Source organism: Meles meles, chromosome 6, assembly GCF_922984935.1.
Source record: "Meles meles chromosome 6, mMelMel3.1 paternal haplotype, whole genome shotgun sequence".
Classification (NCBI taxonomy): domain Eukaryota; kingdom Metazoa; phylum Chordata; class Mammalia; order Carnivora; family Mustelidae; genus Meles; species Meles meles.
In genome coordinates this window covers 18,113,515-18,130,175 of record NC_060071.1, presented here as the reverse complement: position 1 = coordinate 18,130,175, position 16,661 = coordinate 18,113,515, and the positions used below count along the sequence as shown (strand labels likewise).

The window sequence follows — 16,661 nt, the reverse complement described above, 5'->3', positions numbered from 1 at the left end:
CAGTTCTGTGCCCCAAAATGCATGCTGTGAAACTTAATCCCCATTGCGATGGTATTAGGAGGTGGGTAGGGTCTTTGGGAAGTGATAAGGTATTGAGGGTGGGTCCCTCATGAATGAGATTAGTGCCCTTAAGAAAGAGGACTCCGTTGCTCCTTCAGCCATGCGAGGGTAGAGTGAATCCAGCAGCCTGTGAAATGGGCTCTCACCAGACAATGAATCTGTCCAGACATTAATCTTGGATTTGCCAGTCTCCTGAACTGTGAGAAAAAAAATTTATTATTTATAAGCCTATGATATTTTGCTATGTCAGCCTGAAGGAACTAAGACAATTTCCCCTTAGAAAAAGCTTTCTTTAAATTTTATTTGCAAGATCCCAAAGGTGAACCTGGCCTAGGTCACATGACTGGTTCTGATCCAATCACTGTGGGGGTGGGGTGGATAGAAAGCTCTGAGCAGCAGGTGTTGATTGTAGGCTTATAGATAGACTATCTGTTGTAGGAATTTGGTTGCTCCTCTCAGTGCCAACCCTGGGATCCCAAGGGCAAAGAGACACAAAATTTCAGTAAGAAACCTAACCGGCACGAAGTACCATGTGCTACCTTGACATCTTTGACCTTCCCAGAGTCCTAACCATGGGTTCCCAGTTCTCACCAGACATGCATGCCCACTGCCCTAGCTAGCTCCTTCAACAACCAGACCCAACCGGGTCCTGAACCTAATAGGTTTCGTATCCCTACTGGTCCACACAATTATCCAACACACAAATCACATTCTCCTGTAAGAACCAGGGGCATCTTACCCTTCTGTTACTATAAAACTTTTCTCCCACAGCTCTTCCTGGTTCACCCTGCTCCCCAGTGCAGCCCCCATATGGCCCTGCATGGGGTGGACAGAGTCCAGCTCTTGGCACTGCTCTGTTAACTGAACCCTCACTGCACTCTGATAAACCACAAGAGCTCCTGCTCGTGGTTCTATGGGCCTCTGGGCAAACTGGCAAATCTTCTCTATACTCTTGGCTCCCAACCTCTCCTCTCAGATGATCTTCTTTAACATGAGGCCTGACACCAACCCCAAGACATCTTATGGATTATTGCCTTGGCGGGAGTCTAGCTGAGGACCTAACACATAGTAGGCTTGGATCAATGTTCCCTGAGTAAAAAGAATGGATCTTTGTCTTCAATCAGGCAACAGCAAAGTGTGGAACATTTTGGTCTGATGCAACTGCTTGAAAACTTAGTTCAAGTAAGAGCCAAAGTGACTAACCCAGAAAATCTGAGAATGGAAAATCTATTTTATCCTGGGCTGTACAGAGGAAGGAAATACTGGAGGTCAGAAGCCATGGTTTTCAATGTTCACATTAGAGAAGTATCAAAATGCCCCCCCTTTTTTAATGAAGCTTCATTTTTATGCTTACATTTTCAATGAGGTCCCTGTTTTTGTCAGAAATTTCAACCTCTGCTGGGTAATTGCACAACCCCTGGCTTCACTTGGCCTGCATAGCCTTGGCACGACTGTCTTTTTTTGGTACATGCTGTAGGCAAGATTTTTATGAGGTTTGATTCTAGTCTTGACTTTATTTGATCATGTATATCTGTAATTCGGTACAGAGATTAAAGCAGACAACACCTCTCAACACCGAGAGGGTGAATACTAGAGAAAATGGCAACAAAGTATTTAACATATACATATCTTTCCAGAAATTATGCTGCTTGTGAATGAAGCACACTGTTTCAAGGGGCTGGGTCCTCTCTTTGAGAAGCGTTTGCAAATGTTCAGCAGTTTGGGTAAGTTGAACTCAGCCTGCCAAATAAAAGACTGAAGAGGTTCAGAAAAATTCTTCCCTAGCATTCTGTGTCCTGGCCTTTGGATCTGCAAAAGGGTGAATTCTTGAGCAACTTCTCATCAGAATACCTTTACTAGAACGGAACGCAGTGGCAAAGTTGAGGTTACAGAAGGACTCCATTTTTTTCACTTTTTGGATTGAAAAACATGAAAAGGTTTGTTAACACACTGCATTGGCAAGGGCATATAGAAATAGGCACCCTCATATATTGTTAGTGAGAGCACACAATCTCTTTGAAAGGCAATTTGGTTAATATCGGTCACAATTTTACATGCACATACCCTTGAACCAGCAATTCCATATCTAAGAATCTACCCCATAGAAATATGTATATTCATTGCAGAACTGCTTAGAGCAGCAAAATGATTCAAAAAAGAAATGAATACCTATCAAGGTGAGATTGGGTGAATGACATATAGTTCAATTGTGTAAGAGAATATATTCGGTATATATATTCATTATACACTATAGTATATACTTTAAGAATATACTATAAAAATATACTGTGTGTGTGTGTGTATATATATATATATTCCAAATTTATTGACAACTGTTACAGAAGATGCAATTCCAACAGCACCTACCATCTGTGGTTTTAAGGTATGTAGAAATCTGAGTTATGTTAGACTACACAAGAATATGAAATACATTAATTCAAGCTACAGTGTAAAAAGAAATAGTATAACCTCATTAAATTAAATGTTTTCAAATAGTTTTTTTCCTTAAGCACTAAGTATAGACCATTTTAAAAATTCAATAACCAAGATTAAATTCAATGAGAAACCCTATACTTATTGTGGGTGGCTCCAGTTGGCTGAGTGACTGCTTTTGGCTCAGGTCATGATCCTGAAGTCCTGGAATCGAATCCCGCATCGGCTCCCTGCTTAGCTGGCGGTCTGCTTCTGCCTCTGACCTTCCCCCTCTCAGGCTCACTCGCTGTCATTCTGTCTGTCTCTCAAATAAATAAAATCTTTAAAAAAAAAAGATGTTCACGTTAACACTCTTCAGTCCCAACTTTCACTATATGATATATACATAATTAATAATATAGTAATGTTGTTTGTGTGTATATGTGTCTGTTTGCCTGTCCGTCTAGACCAGTGGTTTTCTTTTTTATTTTAAGATTTTATTTATTTATTTGACAGATAAAGATCACAAGTAGGCAGAGAGGCAGACAGAGACAGAGAGGAGGAAGCAGGCTCCCTGCTGAGCAGAGAGTCCGATGTGGGGCCCTATCCCAGAACCCTGGGATCATGACCTGAGCCGAAGGCAGAGGCTTTAACCCACTGAGCCACCCAGGTGCCCCTAGACCAGTGGTTTTCCACAGGAAGAACATCTGATAATATCTGGAGACAACTGGAAGGGGGATCTAGTGGGAAGACACTATAGGCTTCTGGTGGGTAGAAGCCTGGGATGCTACTATAGTATAGTATGCTACCATAGTGCAGAGAACAGTTCCTCCTCCCTAACAGCAAAGAAATTCTCCAGAACAAAATGTCAACGTTGCCAAGGTTGAGAAATCCTTCTCTCAAATTTTCATAAGTAACAACAGTGGCTCCCTCTGAGAAGGGAAACTGGAAGACTAGGTAGAACCCTTTCATCCCAATGGAAATTTTACATGTGATATCGTCTGTATTTGCTGTACTACATATTAAGCAGTTTTTTAACGTGCATTCTCAAGCTTTTACAGGCAGGGTATCAGTTCGGTTCCACAAGAGGCACTTGTCTATTTTTGTCTCAGATCTCCTTGCTTAGAGCAAAGGACAGATGCAGTGAGTAAGCTTGAGGACAAGAAAAAGTGCTTTGAATTCACAAGTTCCTGGGCCATTTCTGGTCACCCAGGGACAGAAATATCCCTGTAGCGTTGACTCTAGAAGTGAAGAAAAGTGTAGCTTTCCTGTACTGCTCTCCTCTGTTCGTGTTGACTCTAGAACTTGGCAGTGCAGAAAGGCAAATGTTCTTTTCCTGCCTCGCATGTATTGCTAAGATAAATAACCTCAGGGATATACCTCTCTTATGGCCTGAATGTGCAGTTTCTATAATCCAAGCCATAAATGATCTCTTAAGATAGTTTTTGAGTTTAGCATATAAAATTTACCCACAAAAGTTTTTGCGGGTAGGTCTACAAGGATGTCCATTGCAGCATTATTTATAAATGGCAAGAATCCGAAAATAAGAGAGGGATCCAGAAGAAATGTTATGTAAACTATAAACTATATCCCAGTCATTCTATAGAATATTCTGCTACCATCAAAAAATGAAGTCAATCCAGAGTTCCTGAGTCGCTCAGTTGGTTGAGTGTCTGGCTTTGGCTTAGGTCATGATCTTGGGGTCCTGGGATTGAACCTTGAGTCAGGCTCCCAGCTCAGCTGGAAGTCGGCTTCTTCCTCTCTCTCTTCCTCTGCTCCTCCCCCTGCTCGAGCTCTGTCTCTCTCCCTCAAATAAATAAACAAAATCTTTAAAATTAAAAAAAAATGTGGTGCCGGGTAGCTCAGTCATTAAGCGTCTGCCTTCTGCTTGGGTCGTGATCCCAGGGTCCTGGGATTGAGCCCTGCATTGGGCTCCCTCCTCAGCCGGAAGCCTGCTTCTCCCTCTCCTACTCCCCTGCTTGTGTTCCCTCTCTCCCTGCGTCTCTCTCTGTCAAATAAATAAATAAATAAAATCTTTAATAAATAAATAAATACATAGAATAAAATAAAATAAAATAAATGAAGTCAATCCACACATGTTGATATGAGATGATCTCTAAGATATGTTACTTGAAAAAAGCAAGTTTCAGAACAGTGGATATAACAGGCTCCTTTCTGTGTGAATTACAAAAAAAGAATCTTTTCAATTCCGTCTTGGCATATGCACATTTCACTTTTTGCAAAGAATAATAAGAAACTCTCAACAGTAGTTACGTCTCTCTTTGGGGAAAGGGATGAGGACAAGGGGCAGAGGGAGTGTCACAGGCAGCTTTCATTGGTATTTCATACCCTCACACAGTGTTTAAACATTGACTGTGTACCTGTGCATACATTATTTTAAGTTTTTCAACAGAGGTTGTCAGGATGGTAGGAGCAGGGACTGCCTAAAATATTTTTCTTTTATTTATTTTTTTTTTTTTTCAGCGTAATAAAATATTTTTCTTTGTATTACTTTCTATCTATAAAAATCTACACAATGTATAAATATTATACAGGTATAATATACAATATTATATGTACAAATATATACAAATTAAGAAAACATCTACAAATATAAAAGAGGCAAGAGACAGTGGAAATTCAAGAGACAGTTGAATTTAAACTGGTTTTTAAAAATTACAGCCAAGTCCATTTATAGGAAAAGGGCACAGAAGAGCCTTTATAAGTAAGCAATGCCATTGAACAACTATAAATAGAATATGTCTTCTTATTATAATTATCATGTTCATTATTATTACAGTCACCATTGTCCCTTTTCTTAAAATTTTATTTTATTTTTTTACAGTGTTCCAAGATTTATTGTTTATGCACCACACCCAGTGTTCCATGCAATCCGTGCCCTCCATAATACCCACCACCAGGCTCACCTAACCCCCAACTCCGCTCTCCTCCAAAACCCTCAGTTTGTTTCTCAGAGTCCACAGTCTCTCCTGCTTCATCTCATTCTCCGATTTCCCCCAATTCACCTTTCCTTTCCTTCTCCTAATGTTCTCCGTATTATTCACCATTGTCCCTTAATCTGTTAGTATTTTAAAGTATCTACTATCAAGCAAAAAGCACTGTGGTTCATTCCACAGAGGAAGCTGAGACAGTCTAGACAAGGACACAGATATATACCCTTTGACTTACCCAACAGCTAAGACAATAGATTAACACTGCATTATGTCTGCAAACCAGCTAACCTGGGCAAGAGGACTCAGGCAGCTCCTTGGCAAAAATTAGATGCATGAACTGAGCCAGATTCCTCCCTTATGGAGCAAGACCTGAAGACCTCACCAGCATGCTGAGCTCCAGACTTGACAAAAGAGGCTGATTTCAAATAAAATGTTCACGATTACAATGCACTCAAGCAGGTACACATTTCTAAAACCATGTAATACAGTGTCTAAATATATCTTTAAACAAAAATTTCTCCTATTAGAAAGGAATGTAAATCTTAGCCAGTTGTGGGCAAAATGGGTTCTTTAGAGTTGCATCTTATCTAATTCAAGAACTTCTCCCCTCCTTTCTCCTTGACAATGACCTATACTGGGGCTGGGGTGGGAAAAGTGTGATGCCAGTTCCTGGCCATTCTCTGTAATTGGTTGGCATTCCACAGGGTCCACAGTCTGCTCTGGTTCTTAAAAACAGTTGTCCTCCTGTGTCTTCTGTCAAGGGTGGGGTACAGTGTCCCTCACCCAACTGTGAGGCTCCTCCAGTGTCCTATGGGTCATATAAAGTGTGTAGAACCTTTTGGGACAAAGATCCATAAATAGGCTACCTAAGTTTTCATTCCAGTTTCATGGTTTTTGAACTCTGGGTGCACATTGGAATCAACTGGAGATCTTTAACAAATGTCGGAGCCCTGTTCTTCCCCCAGATCTCCTGATTCAACTGATCTCAGAGGACAGCTTGGGCATCAGCTTGTTTGCTGTTTTTTTTGTTTTTTGTTTTTTTTTTTTTTTTTTTAAGGTCTCCAGGTGATTTTGATATGTCTCTCTGGCTGAAAACCCTGCCCTACTTCCTCCAGACAACCCACTCAGCTCTCTAAGGTCTCAGGTGAAAAGCTGGACCCCCAGTGGCCCCCAGATCAATCAGGTTTCATCCCTTCACAGCTTTGGTAACAAATATACCCACACATGTAATGGCTCAACATAAGAGACATTTTTTGACTCAGTCCAGGGAGTTCCGGGTAGTGTTATGTGCATGGTAGGGGACTTTAAGCAGATCTCTGGAACACAAGGTGGCTGCAATTCTACTATCCTTAAGGGCCAGCTTCCAAAGTTCCTCTGGAGGTCACCAAAACAGTCAGCTGAATGGGGACAAAAGCATGGAAACACATGTATGCAAGCTTATCGACAGCCAGGCTTGAAAGTGGCCCTTAGATCTTTTTTCCCATTCTGTTGGCTAGAACCAGGTATGTGGTCACGTCTAACTGCAAGAGAATCTGGGAAATGTAGTCCAAACATGGTGCCAAGAAGAGGAAAATAGATTTTGATGAACCCTTAATCATCTCTACTGCAATCACTATACAGTTGACCTTGAACAATGTAGGGGTTTGGGCACTGCCCGCCGGCTCCCACAATTAAAAATCCAAGTGTAATTTTGACTCCCCCAAAACTTGGCTATGAATAGCCCACTGCTGACCAGTAGCCTTACTGATAGCAGAAACAGTTTATTACCACCTACTTGGTATGATCTAGGCTTTATAGATTGTATTTTTAAGGTAAAGTAAGCTAATGAAAATGTGGTGAAGAAAATCATAAGAAAGAAAAAATACATGTATAGTACTGTGCTGTATTTACTTACAAAATTGGGTACAGTTCAAATGCAGTTCAAACACAGGCCTGTTCAAGAGTCAACTAAGTTACCTCCCCTCTTTGCCTTCATCTTAATTAGCTGGCAAGACCCTAACTGGTGATGAGCTCATCACCGGCCCTCTTATTGCCAGCACCTAAATAGCTAAACACGGTGAGACATGGTTTCACATGTAGTTTATGATTTTAAACCTCAAATGGGGACCCAGTGCTTGTGGCCATCTGACATTTCCTTAGTAAGCTGACTCTCCTACTGGCGGTGTGACCATTTTATACCTCAACCTCTACTCAGTCTCCATATGTTGAAAATTGGACTTGAGAAACCCAAACGTGGTCTTCCCCCATACTTCCCCATGTCAGGAAGCAGCACCATCCAGCAAGTTCAACCCAGACACGTGGCCATCATCCTGATTTCCCTCATTCTCTCCCCTTCATCCAACCCGTCATCAAGTCTCATCAGCTTTGCCCCTAAAACATATGCTCATCCCACCCTCTCCCACCTCTCTGGGCCAAATCACCATTCTCTCTCACTTGGAGAGAGGTGATTCTCACTGGCTCTTGCCACTCCTACCCCCTATTCTCCATAGGCGGCCATGGAGGAGTGGGTATTCCTGAAATAGAAGCACTAGCATGTCACTCCCCTACTTGATCCCCTAGAGTGACTTTCACTGCACCTATAGAACTCAGCATGGTTACCATGGGCTACTTGGTACCCTCTGCAGAATTCTCACCCCTTCCAGTCCCATCCAATACCCCTCCTCTCCTAGTCCTCAAGCCTCAAGTCTCTTTCCTTCCACAAGATCTTCACACTTGCTGTTCCCTCTGACTAGAATGGTTTTTCTCTTGACTTTTTAGGGCTAGCTCTTAAACGTCCTTTCCATCTCAGTTTAAATCCCAGGAAACAGGGCTTCCCTGGCCACACTTCCAAGCAGGCGCCCTTATCTCTATCATGCTGCTTTCCTCACAGCTCTCACAACTATTTGTCATTAGTTTTGTGTGCTTATATTGTTCCAAGCTATGAGATTCTTAATGACAATAGAGGGTATGTCTAGGTCTGTTTTGTTACTGGCTCTCCCGACTGGTTCTGACCCCCATAGTTACTGGCTCCAACCCCCAGAAAGCCTGTTATGTGACATCACTGAGAAGGTGCCAGAAGGGGGGAGTCCACTTGCAAGGTCATCATTGTGAGTTCCAGCAAGGGCCCTCCAGAGATGCTGGAGAACTCATATTTCATCTTCTTGATAGCTGTGCCCAGCAGGGGTGGGACCAAAGTTGATGTCGAGAGCTCTAAAGGCACCTCTTCCCTTGCCTGGATTCCTTCAGCACTTCCCCATTTCTGTGCACTGGGGGCACCCCGGGTCCCATTGTGTCTTTCCTCCTAGATGGCACGGTGTACACTGCAGCTGTTGCAGGGTTGTATATGGAGCTTCTCAGAAATTCTTGTAGGGACAATAAACAGATGTCATGCTGGGACCAAGGCATTCACAAGCCCCAGGGGAGTTTCCCTCTAGGGACTAGAGGCAGGAGCCCCATCTAAGGAGCCCCTCCAGAGAGGTGGGAAGCCATGTTGTACAGGAGACTTGAGGACCAGCACAGCTCATCAACTCTAATGTCACGTGATATGTGACAGCCCAGAGTCCTTAGCCGAACAGATGTTGGGGCACCTGTCCAGCATAACTGTTACAAATTCCAGTGAGTGTCACAGAAAGAGCCCAGGGTCAGCTCTCTGAAGGTAAGAAGGGGTTTGGGTAACCACGGGGTCTTCACTTACAGGTCACAGCTGTCCCTGGCCTCCGGCAAACAGGCCAGTAGCCGCTAGCGTGTGGCACGTGTAAGTGCTGTAGCCCACAAGTTGATACCTTGATCATTCAGCTGTTGGACACTCTGCAAAGCATGTGTTGTCGGTCACTGTGGTGGATGACACCAGTGCTTAAAATTCTGAAAGGAGCTTTACAGATGGGCTATGGTCCCAGGAATTATTTATGCAGAAAGACTTTTGTACAAGGCAGGAAATATCCTGGATGGTATCAGGGCCCCTTCACTCCGCATCTACCATCAATGGACAGGTTTTTTTTTTTTCTTTGCTTATTCAAGACATTTTGAAAGAAGTCATGATTGTATATTATTTCAACTTCCAGTTAATAGTTTAATAATTAAGTTGGGCTCTATATTGTCTAATAGATGCAGTTACAACAAAAATGGGGATGGCTTATACTAACTTCAGGAACGTGGAACCTTCGGTGATGGAAGGGAAAGGGGAGGAAAGAGGAATCGAGAGGAGGGACTCTTAGTTATTTCTGTTTACTTAAAAAAAAAAAAACCAAACCGCAGAGAGCTAAAGCAAATATAGCAAAATACCAACTTCTGTTAAATCTGGGAGGTGGAAGCTTTCTGGATGAGTGCAATATTATTTTTTGTACTTTTTTTTTCTAAATTTGAAACATTTCTAATCAAAATAAACATTTTTTTAAAATGATGGGCTATGGAAGGAAGTAGACTTTATGGAACGTAGGTGCATATTGGGATATCTTGAAATTCTTCATATGCTTATTATGCCTTGGAGATGAGAGAAGGGAGGTAAATGTCCCATTTAGATATGTAAAGCATAATAATAATTAGAGCAAACACCTACCTATGCGCTTAGTATGTGCTAGGCACAGTTCTAAACCCATTACTCATTAGCCAGATGCCAGTGCAAACCTCCATCTGGGGACCAGAAAATACAACCAAAAAATGGTTTCATTACTGGGGTTTCCACCTCAGACTAAGTGAAATGAAGCAGGAAAGCATGGGGCCAGAAAAGATTAAGCTTCTGTTTCTCAGTGCATGGGTCTCAGAAGTAAGTGAGCCAGGGAGAAACAAAGCTCTTCCTCTGATGGAGCATTTGGTGGGAGATGGACCTGTGGAAAATATGCCCCACTTCTGGAAAAGACCAGGGACCAGATGCTATAAGGGGACAGAAATGCTGGCATGGCTGCCCAGTTACTCTCCCTTCCCTCGAAGATAACCACTCCTGCCCTGCTTACCCCACTGATCACTCTGGCTTGTTTGTGACTCTTGCATAAATGGTATCATTTGAAGGGTGTTCTTATGTCTTGCTTGTTTTACTTCACATAATATTTGTGAGTTTTACTTAAATGATTGCACATACCAATAGTTCATTCATTTTCATTGCTATAGAGTTTTCCAGCATATGAATATGTTATAATTTATCATTCCATGATACTATTGATGGACATGTGTGGGGAGTCCCCAGTTTGAGGCTATTTGAATGGTGCTATACTGAATGTTCTTGTGTCCTGTCTTTGGATACAAATAAATATGTGCATTCCTGCTGCATATATCCCTAAGGTATACCTTTGTTTGGCTTTTGTACACACATCAAACAGTTGTCCAAAGTGATTGCACCAATTTCCACTCCCTCCATCAGTGTATGACAGTTCAAGTTATCCTTGAATATCATCAAAACTCAAATTTGTCTGGTTGTTGTCATTTTTTAAAAGATTTTATTTATATATTTGGCAGAGATCACAAATAGGCAGAGAGGCAGGCAGAGAGAGAGAGAGAGAGGAGGAAGCAGGATCCTTGCTACACAAAGAGCCCAAGGCGGGGCTTGATCCCAGGACCCTGGGATCATGATCTGAGCCGAAGGCAGAGGCTTTAACCCACTGAGCCACCCAGGCACTGCTGGTTGTTGTCGTTTTTTAATGAACACCTAATCTATGCCTTTTTGTGCTCATATTTAGTATTTTTTTCTAGGAAAGAGATTTCTGGTGAGATAAAAGCCTCCTCTCATTTTGTTTTTCTTTTTCAAAAAGTTTTTTTCCTTGCGTATGTTTTTTCCTTACATGTGTTCTAATCTAGGTGATGTTTTTTCCTTTTGTGCTTTCTATTCTAGGTGAATCTTTGAACAAATTTTTAAGTTCTGTAGAAATGTTAGTAATTGCTAGCTTAAGGATATGCACATTTACAATTTTGGTGGATCTGGCTAAATTGTCCATCCAAAAGGCTGTGTGAATGTAGTTCTACCAACAATGAGGAAAAGTAACTATTTCCCTTCACCTTCACCAAACCTGGATATTAATAACTTCTGAAATTTTACGACAAAGAATCTTATTACATTTAAATTTGCATTTTCCTTGTTAATAAGGAGGAGGGTTAAGTATTTCTTACATATTTATTGGCCATTTGCATTTCTCCTATGACTTGTCAGTTCATATCGTTGGCTAGTTTGTCTATTGTTTACTTATTTTGATTTCTATCTCTATCTGCAGGGTTTTTTAATATTTTCTAGCTGCACTGTCCAATAAAAGACCACTAGTCATATTTGCTATTTGCTACTTAAAGTGAAATTAATTTAATTAAGTAAAATTTAGAATTCAGTTCCTTTGTCATACTGGTCATACTGAACATTTCAAGTTCTTAGTAGCACATGTAGCTAATGACTATCCTGTCGAGTAGCACAGAGAGATTATTTGCATCACTCCAGAAAGTTCTATTGGACAGTGTTGGTCTAAATAATAATACTTTCCCTGTACTGATATAGAAATATTTTCTCTTAGGCCATCCTTGTATTTTGACTTTTGAGTACTTTCCTTCATGGTACAGAAAGAGTACATTTTTTATGCAGCCAAATAGATTAATAATTTTTTATACAGATCTTGCTTAAGAAAATCTTCAGAAGTTACGAACACATTTCCCCGTGTTTTCTTCTATTTACAAGATTTGTTTTGTTATGCAATCTAAAAAAAAAAAAATTTTTTTATCGTAGTGTGAAATAGGAACCCTGTTGAATATATTCACAATTTTTAAATTGTGCTTAAAAGGAGAAAAACCAGAAAATTTAGTGAACACAATAGCCAAACTATGGAAAGAACCTAGATGTCCATCAACAGATGAATGGATAAAGAAGATTTGGTATATATATACAATGGAATACTATGCAGCCATCAAAAGAAATGAAATCTTGCCATTTGCAATGACATGGATGGAACTAGAGGGTATCATGCTTAGTGAAATAAGTCAATCAGAGAAAGACAATTTTCATATGATCTCCCTGATATGAGGAAGTTAAGAGGCAATGTGAGGGCCTTGGGGGGTAGGAAAAGAATAAATGAAACAAGATAGATCGGGAGGGAGAAAAACCATAAGAGACTCTTAATTTCACAAAACAAACTAAGTGTTGCTGGGGGGAGACGGTTAGGGAGAGGGTGGCAGGGTTATGGACATTGGGGAAGGTATGTGCTATGGTGAGTGCTGTGAAGTGTGTAAACCTGGTGATTCACAGACCTGTACTGCTGGGGCTAATAATACATTATATGTTAATAAAAAAATAAAAGATTTTAAAAAAAGAAAATTTAATGAACAGTACTAATTATCACTACCTCTAATCAAGGCAATGAAAATTTCCTTGTGATTTGAGTTTGCTAGGCATTTCTTGCAGGAACAGATATTAAGTTTTCTCAACTGGTTTTTCTGTGCCTCTCAAGAGGAACTTTTTTTTTCTTTCTTTCTTGAATTGGGACAAATCCTACTCTTAGTTGGAGGTAATATATTATTTTTAATTCACTAATGGACTTGATGTGCTAATATGGTATTTAGAATTTTAGTACCTTTGTATTGGTGTTTTGCTAATTCATTTAAAAACTGTCCATCCTTGAATGGCTTGGATTTTCCTGAACTAAGAGCTTTCTGGCAGGGGACAGTGTAGAAAGGAGGAATCGGGCCAGTTTTGTCTTCCAAACGTCATAACCCGGAGACAGGCTCCTTCTCTGCTACCACAGAGACAGACTACTTCCTGCAAACATAGCTCAGCTTTGCCATTCCTTGGGTGGTTCTACTCAAAGAATCCTCTTTGGATCTGATCAGGTTCAAGGGTGTTTCTGTTGCCAGTCTTGCTTACTATAGATCTTGATATTATTACTGAAAATGAGAGATAAAAATTTACACTTCAAGGAGATCTTCTTATTAATTTTTATTAATGCTTCCAGATCTGCCCCACCGGACCTCAGGCTATCTGGCCACTTGCTGAGCCTTTTTCTGCAAGGCTGCCCATTCTTATTGTAGCTTTGTTTAATATCAGCTGTTTTGACATTACTTGCACATATTTTGGAGTCTGCATATAATATCTGGCTGTGTTAGGTTCACCTAAAATAGAGTAAGTTTTTTTTTCCCTTCTCCTTTCTGCTTTTGCAGGATTTCCTGGAGGGCCACGGGAAAGATGTTGATTTACTCAGCCATGTTCTTATTTGAAGTCTGACCCTGTTCTTTGACCCTGAAGTCAAAACATCCTGTTGCCACTGCTCTTGAATATTCTGAAAAATGAATTCCTACCAATGTCTTTCAATATTTCAATTATCTAGTTTCTGTTGATTTGGTTTTTATTTTATAAAATAAAAGAATGAGAAGGTAATAGTGAAGGAGTGAATCGGGGTGGCGATTGACTCTCAATTTTTATGGAATTGACATCAGTACTTAGGGAGAGACCTTACCCCTGTCCCTAACTCTTTGGTACAGTAATACAAATAATCAGTAGGTAATATCATGGTCAATAATTCAGAAATATCACAATCACCTCTTTTTCCTTTTACTTTCTTCTAGATCTATATCTTAGGATATATCTTAGGATAAATGCTATTATTATCCTTCATTTTACAGATGATGAAATAAAACCCAAAGAGTTTCATTTCCCAAGAGCCGATAGCCAGGAAGATGTCCAGATAGGATTTGAATCAAAACCCACCAAACTCTGAAATCCACATTCGTTTTATTATAGTATACCATAGCCTATACTTTCCATACTATGTGCCATAGAACACTATATACTATCTGTACTACAAGCCATACTATACTGTTCCGTACTATAATATGCAGTTTCCCCACTTTTCCAAGGTGAATTTGCACTTCTTGAAAATATACATACTATAAATGCCAATTAAATAGCCATTATTGAGTTTAAAGACATGTACATTAATTAAGTCATTAGGTTGGTAATGGTAAGCTGGTAATGGCTTTTTCCTTTAAAAAATGTATATGGTGTTAGTTTTAATTTTTATTTTTTTGTTCTCCCAATGTTTTTTTATTTTAATTCCTGTTTGGTTAATATACAGTATAATATTAGTTTTAGGTGTACAATACCGTGATTCAACACTTCCATACATCACCCAGTGCTCATCAGGACAAGTACACTCCTTAATCCTCATCCCCTATTTCCCCTATCCCACCACCCACCACCCCTCTAGTAACCATCGATGTGTTCTCTAGAGTTAAGAGTCTGTTTTTTGTTTACTGACATTTTTCTTTAATTTTTAATTTCCAAGTAATAATCAAAAATAATCCTTCCAAGGGAAAAGCTTTTCCCCCTCAAATTCTTAAGTTTCTTACAGGGGCTGAATTTAAAGAAATTAAATAGAGCAGGGACATGGGCAGGTCACAAGGCAGCAGGATGCCAAGACAAAAATCCAGGGTTCCATTCCTGACTCTGACTCTGTGGCTCAGGAGCCTTGGGCAAATTACATATCCTCCTGGGATTTCAGTTTTCTCATTTTCAGAAAGAGTGTGTTGGACTAGGTATCTTATGTAACATCTCCTTTGGGGCAAAAATGATATAATTTCATATTTTTAAAAATGGGACTATGTGCATTATACTGTTACAGTTAAAAAAAAAAAAAAACAGAGCTTACCAAAGTAGTATATACACTATAATCCAAATAACGTCTTACAAGAAATGCAACACATTAAAAAAAATCTGTATCTCTGGCTGGTAGAATTTTCTTCTGTGTGCTTTTCTGCCTTTTTCAATCTCTGTACAGTGAATATGTATTATTTTTGTAATCCAAAAAAATGTATTTTGTTTTTTTTAACACATTGGAAACTGCAAGAGAACCAAAAATAGAATAAAACAACCCAAATTTTAGTGTAACCAGGATACCAGACGAAAGACCCAACATCCCACATATTATGGAATGTTTTAAGATGTCAGGGGGTCAGGATCTCATCTGACAGATGCACTCACCAGCAATCCGGTCCCTCTCAGCAGCATCTGGGGACAGTGTTTCCACAATGACTCACAAGGACAGTGCCAGCCAGCCAGATCACAGCCTTTTCCACTTCCAGCTCCAGAGTTGTGACGGCCTGACACTGTGGTTCTCATGGAATTCTGAAACAGGCCTGGCTTCATCATAATGACTGCCTATTCAAGGCAGAAATGGGAAGGAGGATATGACTAATGACATTTGGAGGGAGTATGGGAACAAAACCAAAAATTACAGTGACTTTCTGGTTGGGACACACTGGATAGGAACAGAACTGTGTATTCACAAATCCAAGAGTCTGTGGTCTGGCCAAAAGACCAGAGGCAAAAATAAACAGCAGACCTGTCCCATTTGTCAGTTATGAGTGATGGGACTTGAGAATCGGAATGGGAGTTGGGCAAGAAGCCATTTGACAGGTAGACTCCTCAGCCCTGGGGATAAGCTTCCTTGGTCTGGAAGCCACAGAGGGAAGACCCACTTTGGCATATAGGACTCTCTCAGTTTTCCTGTGAACGTGTTTCCTCCATTCTGCCCCAAAACTACCCCCATGGTACCTCCCTATGCTCATGGTAGATTCAAATAAAATCATCGCCATTTCATAAGCTTAACCAGTTGTGTAAAACCGACAACTTCCAGGCACTCCAGTTTCCATGTATTAAAATAGGTGTTCTTCCCCATTGTTTCTCGGCCTTTTAGCTAAGATCAAGTGTAGTATCTGTTCTTATCAGTTCATTTTTAAATTTTTTTTATTTTTTATTTTTTTAAAATATTTTATTTATTTATTTGACAGACAGAGATCACAAGTAAGCAGAGAGGCAGGCAGAGAGAGAGGAGGAAGCAGGCTCCCTGCTGAGCAGAGAGCCCGATGCGGGGCTCCATCCCAGGACCCTGAGACCATGACCAGAGCCGAAGGCAGAGGCTTTACCCACTGAGCCACCCAGGCGCCCCTGTTCTTATCAGTTTAAAATAGGTGTTCTTACTTTGGATCTGTAGACCTGTAAGTGGTCTATGGATAGAATTCAGGGGTCTTTCAACCTGAATGAGAGAGCAATTGCATGTTTCTTTTTACTAGCTTCTGACTGAAATTAGCGTTTCCTTTCATAATGCATTTGGCAACAAGCTACCATAATATTAACAGTACCTTGACACGGTCACCAATAGAGAGTAGGGATTTACTCAAACCACGTGGCAATCGTTTCACATATTTCATATTTTTATGCTCATTACTACTTGAAAACTAAACAACTTATTAGACACATTGCTAGATCTTGTCACTTAAGGCATTAATTAAGAAGTACAT

At 40.4% G+C, this 16,661-nt stretch overlaps 1 pseudogene; it reads left to right on the top strand.

Annotated features, from left to right (window-relative positions):
• Window positions 1–16,037: 16,037 nt before the first annotated feature.
• On the top strand, window positions 16,038–16,244 carry LOC123945232 (annotated as a pseudogene).
• Window positions 16,245–16,661: the final 417 nt, after the last annotated feature.